The following is a 12,545-nucleotide window of genomic DNA, read 5'->3' on the forward strand; positions in this document are numbered from 1 at the left end:
GTCTGAACCTGGAAATACCATCCAACACAACACTGAGTGAGTAACGTTCAGTCTGAACCTGGAAATACCATCCAACAGAACACTGAGTGAGTAATATTCAGTCTGAACCTGGAAATACCATCCAACAACCTGGAAATACCATCCAACAACCTGGAAATACCACCCAACACAACACTGAGTGAGTAATATTCAGTCTGAACCTGGAAATACCATCCAACAGAACACTGAGTGAGTAACGTTCAGTCTGAACCTGGAAATACCACCCAACACAACACTGAGTGAATAATATTCAGTCTGAACCTGGAAATACCATCCAACACAACACTGAGTGAGTAATATTCAGTCTGAACCTGGAAATACCATCCGACACAACACTGAGTGAGTAATATTCAGTCTGAACCTGGAAATACCATCCAACACAACACTGAGTGAGTAACGTTCAGTCTGAAGCTGGAAATACCATCCAACACAACACTGAGTGAGTAATATTCAGTCTGAACCTGGAAATACCATCCAACAGAACACTGAGTGAGTAATATTCAGTCTGAAGCTACTTCCAGAGCCCAAAAGTAAAAGATAACTATCTCAAGGTAATTGCGTTATATCAAGCTAAGTAAATAAGTAAACTAAGCTACCAAGCTGCTGGGACAGAACAGACCTAGCGGCACCTTCAGTTAGCACTGAAGTGTGAAGTCAGGTGTGTGAAAACTCTTCAACCCACCAATGGCAGGAGAGTTTAACAGTCCCCCCCCCCCCCCCCCCCCCCAAATGCAGAGGCCTTTGAAGCACAAATGCCTTATCCGTGTCCAGAGGTCAGTACAATACAGTAACCATGGATATTCAAAATAACACTGCAAGGAATAAGTACAAAGAAAAGCTCCTCAAGGACAATACAGAGACACTATTTACTGACTGCTACTACTAATGTTCCACACAGACCATCCCCTGGCATGGCACAGTGCTATATTAACCAGACCATCCCCTGGCATGGGACAGTGCTATATTAACCAGACCATCCCCTGGCATGGCACAGTGCTATATTAACCAGACCATCCCCTGGCATGGCACAGTGCTATATTAACACAGACCATCCCCTGGCATGGCACAGTGCTATATTAACACAGACCATCCCTTGGCATGGCACAGTGCTATATTAACCAGACCATCCCCTGGCATGACACAGTACTATATTAACCAGACCATCCCCTGGCATGGCACAGTGCTATATTAACACAGACCATCCCCTGGCATGGCACAGTGCTATATTAACCAGACTATCCCCTGGCATGACACAGTGCTATATTAACCAGACCATCCCCTGGCATGGCACAGTGCTATATTAACACAGACCATCCCCTGGCATGGGACAGTGCTATATTAACACAGACCATCCCCTGGCATGGCACAGTGCTATATTAACCAGACCATCCCCTGGCATGACACAGTGCTATATTAACCAGACCATCCCCTGACATGGAACAGTGCTATATTAACACAGACCATCCCCTGACATGACACAGTGCTATATTAACCAGACCATCCCCTGGCATGACACAGTGCTATATTAACACAGACCATCCCCTGGCATGGGACAGTGCTATATTAACCAGACCATCCCCTGGCATGACACAGTGCTATATTAACACAGACCATCCCCTGGCATGGCACAGTGCTATATTAACACAGACCATCCCCTGACATGGCACAGTGCTATATTAACCAGACCATCCCCTGACATGACACAGTGCTATATTAACCAGACCATCCCCTGACATGACACAGTGCTATATTAACCAGACCATCCCCTGACATGACACAGTGCTATATTAACACAGACCATCCCCTGACATGACACAGTGCTATATTAACCAGACTATCCCCTGGCATGACACAGTGCTATATTAACACAGACCATCCCCTGGCATGACACAGTGCTATATTAACCAGACCATCCCCTGACATGGCACAGTGCTATATTAACCAGACAATCCCCTGGCATGGTGCTATAAAAACAGATTACTGTCAAGACAGAGGGTATTGGTCCAGGGTGGAAACTCAGAATACTAGACATTGAGGTAACTGAAACAACCTCTGTCAACATGTACAAGTCTGGGACAGTAATGGTGTAGGGCATTCTCATGCAGTTCCAGCAGGACTTTTACGGGATCAAAGAGTGAGTACAGCAGGAAAAGCTCTCTCTCTGTGACGACTCCCCCATCCTGAGTGAGTCTGATCACACCTCTTCAAACTGTCCTGCAGACAAGGATAGTCACCCCCCCCCCCAGCACTGAACACACCCAGGTCCCACAACTACACTGCTCCTCCATCACTGAGAAGGATAAATTCACAGAGCTGGAAAGAGACGTGGTGGAGCTCAGACAGCTAGTCCACCCAATCCAGACAGAACAAGCCGAAAAAACAGACCAGCACAACAACACTACCACAACAAGACCCAGAGGGTAGAAGGTGGAGTTGGACGGCTGTCTGAGAGAACTTGAAGAGGCACACATGGCACTGAAGGAGGAGGTGACAAAGCCCAGACAAGCCAGCAGAACAGCCCACCTCAGACCCAGATCACAACCTCAACACCACAATGGGACAGACAACACAGGACCCACCAACCCAACAGACCCCACCCCCTCCTAACAGCCCCCCTGTCAGCTCCCCTGATAGCCCCCCACAACCACTGAGGAAACACGAAAGCCAGAGATTGTGCTCCTCATTGACTCTAATGGCAAATACATTCAAGAGGATACACTTTTTCCCCTAAACTCTGGTGCCCAAACACTAGGCATGCCCTGGAGCTGTTGTCAGAGGACAAACACTAGGCCCTGGAGCTGTTGTCAGAGGACAAACACTAGGCCCTGGAGCTGTTGTCAGAGGACAAATACTAGGCCCTGGAGCTGTTGTCAGAGGACAAATACTAGGCCCTGGAGCTGTTGTCAGAGGACAAACACTAGGCCCTGGAGCTGTTGTCAGAGGACAAACACTAGGCCCTGGAGCTGTTGTCAGAGGACAAACACTAGGCCCTGGAGCTGTTGTCAGAGGACAAACACTAGGCATGCCCTGGAGCTGTTGTCAGAGGACAAACACTAGGTCCTGGAGCTGTTGTCAGAGGACAAACACTAGGCATGCCCTGGAGCTGTTGTCAGAGGACAAACACAAGGCCCTGGAGATGTTGTCAGAGGACAAACACTAGGCCCTGGAGCTGTTGTCAGAGGACAGACACTAGGCCCTGGAGCTGTTGTCAGAGGACAAATACTAGGCATGCCCTGGAGCTGTTGTCAGAGGACAAACACTCGGCATGCCCTGGAGCTGTTGTCAGAGGACAAACACTAGGCATGCCCTGGAGCTGTTGTCAGAGGACAAACACTAGGCCCTGGAGCTGTTGTCAGAGGACAAACACTAGGCATGCCCTGGAGCTGTTGTCAGAGGACAAACACTCGGCATGCCCTGGAGCTGTTGTCAGAGGACAAACACTAGGCCCTGGAGCTGTTGTCAGAGGACAAACACTAGGCCCTGGAGCTGCTGTCAGAGGACAAACACTAGGCATGCCCTGGAGCTGCTGTCAGAGGACAAACACTAGGCCCTGGAGCTGTTGTCAGAGGACAAACACTAGGCCCTGGAGCTGCTGTCAGAGGACAAACACTAGGTCCTGGAGCTGTTGTCAGAGGACAAACACTCGGCATGCCCTGGAGCTGTTGTCAGAGGACAAACACTAGGCATGCCCTGGAGCTGCCACCATACAGTGGGTGAATGCAAGCATTTAACGAGACTGTGCTCAAAACCTAATGTCTACCTGGCCCACCACTCCACCCTGGACTAATGTCTACCTGGCCCACCACTCCACCCTGGACTAATGTCTACCTGGCCCACCACTCCACCCTGGACTAATGTCTACCTGGCCCAACACTCCACCCTGGACTAATGTCTACCTGGCCCACCACTCCACCCTGGACTAATGTCTACCTGGCCCACCACTCCACCCTGGACTAATGTCTACCTGGCCCACCACTCCACCCTGGACTAATGTCTACCTGGCCCACCACTCCACCCTGGACTAATGTCTACCTGGCCCACCACTCCACCCTGGACTAATGTCTACCTGGCCCACCACTCTACCCTGGACTCATGTCTACCTGGCCCACCACTCCACCCTGGACTAATGTCTACCTGGCCCACCACTCCACCCTGGACTAATGTCTACCTGGCCCACCACTCCACCCTGGACTAATGTCTACCTGGCCCACCACTCCACCCTGGACTAATGTCTACCTGGCCCACCACTCCACCCTGGACTAATGTCTACCTGGCCCACCACTCCACCCTGGACTAATGTCTACCTGGCCCAACACTCCACCCTGGACTAATGTCTACCTGGCCCAGCACTCCACCCTGGACTAATGTCTACCTGGCCCACCACTCCACCCTGGACTAATGTCTACCTGGCCCACCACTCCACTCTGGACTAATGTCTACCTGGCCCACCACTCCACCCTGGACTAATGTCTACCTGGCCCACCACTCCACCCTGGACTAATGTCTACCTGGCCCACCACTCCACCCTGGACTAATGTCTACCTGGCCCACCACTCCACCCTGGCCTAATGTCTACCTGGCCCAGCACTCCACCCTGGACTAATGTCTACCTGGCCCAGCACTCCACCCTGGACTAATGTCTACCTGGCCCACCACTCCACCCTGGACTAATGTCTACCTGGCCCACCACTCCACCCTGGACTAATGTCTACCTGGCCCACCACTCCACTCTGGACTAATGTCTACCTGGCCCACCACTCCACTCTGGACTAATGTCTACCTGGCCCACCACTCCACTCTGGACTAATGTCTACCTGGCCCACCACTCCACTCTGGACTAATGTCTACCTGGCCCACCACTCCACTCTGGACTAATGTCTACCTGGCCCACCACTCCACTCTGGACTAATGTCTACCTGGCCCACCACTCCACTCTGGACTAATGTCTACCTGGCCCACCACTCCACTCTGGACTAATGTCTACCTGGCCCACCACTCCACCCTGGACTCATGTCTACCTCCACCCTGGACTAATGTCTACCTCCACCCTGGACTTGAACAGCCTTTACAACCAGGTCCACCTCTACAAGGCAGCCATCCCAACTTTTGCCTGGACCCTGAAGGACGTCACCCTCAACCGTAGCCCCAGCACGTCACACAGGAGCAACAGAACAACGGTAACCCCTCCCAGACCAGCGAGACACCCTCCCAAAGGACCTGCAGCGAGAGACCCACGCCAAGAGGACCTACACCCAGACTACAGCATCACCAGCCACACCCCAACCAGCTAAGACCACCCCAAGCAAACCCTGGCCACACCCAATATAGGACTCCCCCATATCAGACCTATGCCCCGCCCACACCATGCCCCCCGGCTGTGGGGCAAGGACCTCAACATGACAGCAGGACATATACCCAGGCTGTGAGCAGAGAAACAGGCCCAACCCCCACTACTACACCCACCCATATCCCATCCTGTGACTTAGGAAGTATGTATCAGATGCTCAACATGCTCTGCTCACACCTACTGTGATGGTCCCGGCATAAACCACTCAACAACACTAGACACTATGGAACACAAAGCTTTTACTATCTCATCCTGGAATATACAAGGTCTGAGGTCATCTGACTTTGGCCTAAAGAGCAGGAACCCAGACTTCACCAAAGAAATTGGAAATACAGACATTGTCATCCTACAAGAAACATGGTTTAAAGGAGACGGACCCACTAGTTGCCCTCCAGGTTACAGAAAGCTGGTAGTCCCATCCACCAAACTACCAGGTGTGAAACAGGGAAAAGACTAAGAAGGTATGCTAATTTGGTAGAGAGCAGACCTAACCTAATCTATTAAATTAGTCAAAACAGGAACATTTTACATCTGGCTAGAAATGAATAAGGAATTGATCTTAACAGAGAAAATGTCCTCATGTGTGCTACCTATACCCCTCCCAATAGATTCCCATACTTTAACGATAACAGCTTCTTCATTCTAGAGGGGGAGATCAACCATTTACAGGCCCAGGGACATGTACTAGTCTGTACTAGTCTGTGGCAACCTAAATGTCAGAACTGTTCAAGAATCTGACATCCTCAGCACACAGGGTGACAAACACCTACCTGGAGGTGACAGCATTCCCTCCCCCATATGCCCCCCTAGACACATCTATGACAATATAACCAACAAAAACGGGTCACAACTCCTGCAGCTGTGTCGCACGCTGGGTATGTACATAGTCAGTGGTAGGCTTCGAGGGGACTCCTATGGAAGGTGTTAGAGTGTTCAAAGTCAGTCCATTGACACCCCTATCAGACCACAGCAAAATCACACTCTACTTGAACAGAGCTGTGCTCAATCATGAGGCATCAAAGCCAAAGGAACTGAATAATATTAACTTCTTATGGCTGCAGGGGCAGTATTGAGTAGCTTGGATGAAAGGTGCACAGAGGTGCCCAGAGTAAACAGCCTGCTCCTCAGTCATAGTTGCTAATATATGCATATTATTATTAGTATTGGATAGAAAACACTCGAAGTGTCTAATACTGTTTGAATCATGTCTGTGAGTATAACAGAACTCATATGGCAGGCAAAAACCTGAGACGTTCCACTTCCTGTTCGGAATTTTTCTGTGGCTGGTAGTCTTTCAACCAAGCTCTCATTGAAATTACAGCGAGATATGGATGGGTTTTCACTTCCTATGGCTTCCGCTAGATGTCAACAGTCAATAGAACTTTGTCTGATGACTCTAATGTGAAGGGGGGCCGAAGGAGACATGAGTAACCAAAGCCATGAGGTGACCACGCTTTGACCACACGCATTCACGTGAGAGGCAGCTCCGTTCCATCTCTCAACTGAAGTCAATGTAATTCTCCGGTTGGAACGTTATTTAAGATGTACGTTAACAACATTCTTAAGATTGATTCAGTACATCGTTTGACATGTTTCTACTGACTGTTACGGAACTTTTGGACATTTCGTCACGTTATAGTGGACGCGCTTTGTGACTTTGGAATTGTTTACCAAACGCGCTAACCAAAGTAGCTAATTGGACATAAATAACGGACATTATCGAACAAATCAAGCATTTATTATGGACCTGGGATTCCTAGGACTGCATTCTGATGAAGTTCATCAAAGGTAAGGAAGCATTTATCACGTATTTTCTGGTTTCTGTTGACTCCAACATGGCGGCTAATTTGACTATAGTTCTGAGCGCCATCTCAGATTATTGCATGATTTGCTTTTTCCGTAAAGTTTTTTTGAAATCTGACACAGCGGTTGCATTAAGGAGAGGTATATCTATAATTCCATGTGTATAACTTGTATTATCATCTACATTTATGATGAGTATTTCTGTTGAAACGATGTGGCTATGCACTATCACTGGATGTTTTTGGAACTAGTGAATGTAACACGCCAATGTGAACTCAGACTTTTTTATATAAATATGAACTTTATCAAACAAAACATGCATGTATTGTGTAACATAAAGTCCTATGAGTGTCATCTGATGAAGATCATCAAAGGTTAGTGATTAATTGTAGCTATATTTCTGCTATTTGTGACTCCTCTCTTTGGCTGGAAAAATGGCAGAATTTTTCTTTTAGTTGGTGGTGACCTAACATAATCGTTTGTGGTGCTTTCGCTGTAAAGCCTATTTGAAATCAGACACTTTGGTGGGATTAACAGAAAGATTACCTTTTAAAATGGTATAAGACACATGTATGTTTGAGGAATTTTAATTATGAGATTTCTGTTGTTTGAATTTGGCGCCCTGCACTTTCACTGGCTGTTGTCATATCGATCCCGTTACCGGCCATATGAAATTAAGAAATGCTATAGATGAAAGGAAAATGGCGTGGAAATCTACCAAAAACAATTAGGAAACAACAAATTCAAACCCTTCTAGACAATATTCTAGACAAAATGTTTCACTGTAATAGTGATGTAAACCTGGCAGTAGATAAACTAAACCTCTCAGCTTCACTATCAAATCCCAAAATGTCAAGCAGACAACCTAAGAAAATGAACAACAATGACAAATGGTTTGATGAAGAATGCAACAACCTAAGAAAGAAATTGAGAAACCTGTCCAACCAAAAACATAGAGACCCAGAAAACCTGAGCTTACGTCTTCAATATGGTGAATCACTAAAACAATACAGAAATACGGGATGGAAAAGAAGGAACAGCACGTCAGGAATCAGCTTCATGTAATTGAAGAATCCATAGAATCTAACCACTTCTGGGAAAATTGGAAAACACTAAACAAACAACAACATGAAGAGTTCTCTATCCAAAACGGAGATGTATGGATAAATCATTTCTCCAATCTTTTTGAACTGAACACTGAGACAAAATGGAACAACACGAAACAGTTCTGTCTGGTGCAGACACAAAACAACTACCCACAAAACACAGGTGGGAAAAAGCTGCCTAAGTATGATTCTCAATCAGAGACAACGATAGACAGCTGCCTCTGATTGAGAACCATACCCGGCCAAACACAAAGAAATACAAAACATAGAAAATGAACATAGAATGCCCACCCAAATCACACCCTGACCAAACCAAAATAGAGACATAAAAAGCTCTCTATGGTTAGGGCGTGACAGGGATCTAGTTTTTGTATAGTTGCCTTGAGCACTGCAATACTGCACGTTTGTTATATTGACATTTACATTTAAGTCATTTAGCAGACGCTATTATCCAGAGCGACTTACAAATTGGTGCATTCATCTTATGATATCCAATGGAACAGCCACTTTACAATAGTGCATCTAAATCTTTTAAGGGGGGGGGGGGGTTAGAAGGATTACTTTATCCTATCCTAGGTATTCCTTAAAGACGTGGGGTTTCAGGTGCCTCCGGAAGGTGGTGATTGACTCCGCTGACCTGGCGTCGTGAGGGAGTTTGTTCCACCATTGGGGTGCCAGAGCAGCGAACAGTTTTGACTGGGCTGAGCGGGAACTGTACTTCCTCAGAGGTAGGGAGGCGAGCAGGCCAGAGGTGGATGAACGCAGTGTCCTTGTTTGGGTGTAGGGCCTGATCAGAGCCTGAAGGTACGGAGGTGCCGTTCCCCTCACAGCTCCGTAGGCAAGCACCATGGTCTTGTAGCGGATGCGAGCTTCAACTGGAAGCTAGTGGAGAGAGCGGAGGAGCGGGGTGACGTGAGAGAACTTGGGAAGGTTGAACACCAGACGGGCTGCGGCGTTCTGCATGAGTTGTAGGGGTTTAATGGCACAGGCAGGGAGCCCAGCCAACAGCGAGTTGCAGTAATCCAGACGGGAGATGACAAGTGCCTGGATTAGGACCTGCGCCGCTTCCTGTGTGAGGCAGGGTCGTACTCTGCGAATGTTGTAGAGCATGAACCTACAGGAACGGGCCCCATGCTCCTCTATGTTGTTTTGGTTGTAAGTTTCACTATTAAATATAATGTGGAACTCTACGCACGCTGCGCCTTGGTCCACTCATTTCAACAATCGTGACAGAAGCTGTGAACGATCTGAGAGACAAGGCAAGAAGGGCCTTCTATGTCATCTAAAGGAACATACAAATGACCAATTAGGATCTAGCTAAAAATACTTAACTCAGTCATAGAACCCATTGCCCTTTATGGTTGTGAGGTTTAGGGTCCACTCACCAACCAAGAATTTACCAAATGGGCCACACACCAAATTGAGACTTTGCGTGCAGTATTCTGCAAAAATTTCCTCTGTGTACAACGTAAAACACCAAATAATGCATGCAGAGCAGAATTAGGCCGATACCTGCTAATTATCAAAATCTAGAAAAGAGACGTTAAAATCTACAACCACCTAAAAGGAAGCGATTCCCAAGCTTCCATAACAAACCCATAGCCTACAGAGTGATGAACCTGGAGAAGAGTCCCCTAAGCAAGCTGGTCCTGGGGCTCTGTTCACAAACACAAACACACCCCACAGAGCCCCAGGACAGCAACACAATTAGACCCAACCAAATCATGAGAAAACAATGATAATTACTTGACACATTGGAAAGAATTTACAAAAAAACAAAGCAAACTAGAATGCTATTTGTGCCTAAACAGAGAGTACACAGTGGCAGAACACCTGACCACTGTGACTGACCCAAAATTAAGGAAGTCGTTGAGTGTGTACAGACTCAGTGAGCATAGCCTTGCTATTGAGAAAGGCCGCCGAAGGCAGACCTGGCTCTCAAGAGAAGACAGGCTATGTGCACACTGCCCACAAAATGAGGTGGAAACTGAGCTGCACTTCCTAACCTCCTGCCAAATGTATGACCATATTAGAGACACATATTTCCCTCAGATTACACAGAATTTGAAAACAAATCCAATTTTGATAAACTCCCATGTCTATTGGGTGAAATACCACAGTTTGCAATCACAGCAGCAAGATTTGTGACAATCACAATTGTAAATACAACATATATTTATGTTTTGCACATCTTTACAACACTGTGTATAGACATAATATGACATTTGAAATGTCTTTATTATTTTTAATAATAATAATAATAGTGTTTGCGGTTAATTTGTATTGTTTATTTTACCTTTGTTTATTATCTATTTCACCAAATTGGCAATGTAAACATATGTTTCCCATGCCAATAAAGCCCCTTAAATTGAATTGAACTGAATTGAGAGGGGGAGAGAGAGAAGGAGAAAGAGGGGGAGAGAGAGAGGAGAGAGAAGGAGAGAGAGAGGGAGAGGAAGAGGAAGAGAGAGAAAGAGACAGAGAGAAAGAGAGAAAGAGAGAGGTGGAGAGAGAGAAGGGGCAGAGAGAGAGGTGGAAACAGAGAGAGAGAGAGAGAGAGAGAGAGAGAGAGAGAGAGGCGGAAACAGAGAGAGAGAGAGAGAGAGAGAGAGAGAGAGAGAGAGGCGGAAACAGAGAGAGAGACAGAGAGAGAGAGAGAGAGGCGGAAACAGAGAGAGAGAGAGAGAGAGAGAGAGAGGAGGAAACAGAGAGAGAGAGAGAGAGAGTTGGAAACAGAGAGAGAGAGAGAAGGGGCAGTGAGAGAGGCGGAAACAGAGAGAGAGAGAGAGAGAGAGAGAGAGAGAGAGAGAGAGAGAGAGAGAGGCGGAAACAGAGAGAGAGAGAGAGAGAGAGAGAGGAGGAAACAGAGAGAGAGAGAGCGGCAAAGAGAGAGGGAGGATGAAAGAAAGAGATCATTGTGTGTGGCTGCTCCTGGTGAGTGTGTTCTGGTGTTTCTGTAACATATAGTCATCTGCCTCAGAGCAGCGTCACAATCACAACCTGCAGGAAATCTGCCACTTTCATCTTCACACTTGAAGGGTGAGAAAGAGAAGAGGAGGTAAGGAGAGGCAGTGTTGAGGGGTGAATATGGTGAGTAGAAAGTGAGGATAGAGAAGACAGGGAAGGGGAAGAGGAGCGGGGTCAAGGGGTGAGGGGAGGATGAAAGGGGAGACAAAAGAACTATGTTTGAGGGGATGGGAGGATGAGTGGAAATCAAGGCGAGGAGAGGCAGGCTCGAGGGCTGATTGGGTTGAGGAGAGACAGAGGCAATGTTCCCTCTAAGCTGTGCATGCGGACAGATCTTGTTTTGAGATCAAAGCAAGAGCTACATGTAGCAACGTGTGCACATTTGTACATTTGTTCATATCCTCTGCTAGTTAGTGAGTTATTAGATATAGATAATTTGTAGTCCACAATGTGGGGGTGATTCCTACAAGAGCACAAAATGTGTGCATTTCTAGATATCTTTGAAAAGCGTGTCAGGTAAATTGAACCTTTATTTAACTAGGCAAGTCAGTTAAGAACAAATTCTTATTTACAATGACGGCCTAGGAACAGCGGGTTATAACTGCCTTGTTCAGGGGCAGAATGACAGATTCGAGACAGGCTTGAATAATAAGTAGCCAATAGGCAGAGGGTAGCATAATTTGTCTGATTCTCTGTAATAATGGTATGGGAATAATGATGCATTTCATTTTGTAAAGTGGTTGCTTGCGTTAAACAACACAACAACATTTTCAGTCACCTCCTTGTCTTCAGGATAAGTGGATAAGCAGGTTAATGTCAAGCCCTGCATGTTTTTATCCAAAGTCTCATGGAATATAGACCTACATTGAACACCACACATTGGCTGCTACTGTAGGCTGAATGATAGAACAGCTAATTCCATGTTAACATGTTATGGGACGTATTTTCTCCTTTGTTGTTGATGGTAGGCCACTCTGGTAGGCCTACATTAGGATCAAATATCCACCGTACCCTACTTGACCAATGTTAAAGCTGTAACTTAAAGCGGGTACAGCCTCAGTGTTCACAGTAAACGCCTGCCGGAAGTTGCACAGAATTTTCACAATGTTCAAGTCTGTGCTCAGCAGTCCTGAAATTTGCTGAGTGCCTACATTTGTTTGAGGGAACATTGGACAGAGGTGTAGAGTATTTGCAGGTTGGCTGTAAGGAGAGCGAGGTAAACAGGTAGACAGGATACTGCAGTAATCAGGATACCATTGTGGTGGCTACCGATCCCTTTAATT

General features: G+C 46.8%; 1 protein-coding gene across 3 annotated transcripts in view; it reads left to right on the forward strand.

Annotated features, from left to right (window-relative positions):
• cpne5b (copine Vb) overlaps nt 1–12,545 on the forward strand; it is a 334,834-nt gene that overhangs the window by 46,173 nt on the left and 276,116 nt on the right. The window lies entirely within an intron of this gene.

Source organism: Salvelinus fontinalis, chromosome 3 (genome assembly GCF_029448725.1).
Source record: "Salvelinus fontinalis isolate EN_2023a chromosome 3, ASM2944872v1, whole genome shotgun sequence".
Classification (NCBI taxonomy): Eukaryota; Metazoa; Chordata; class Actinopteri; order Salmoniformes; family Salmonidae; genus Salvelinus; species Salvelinus fontinalis.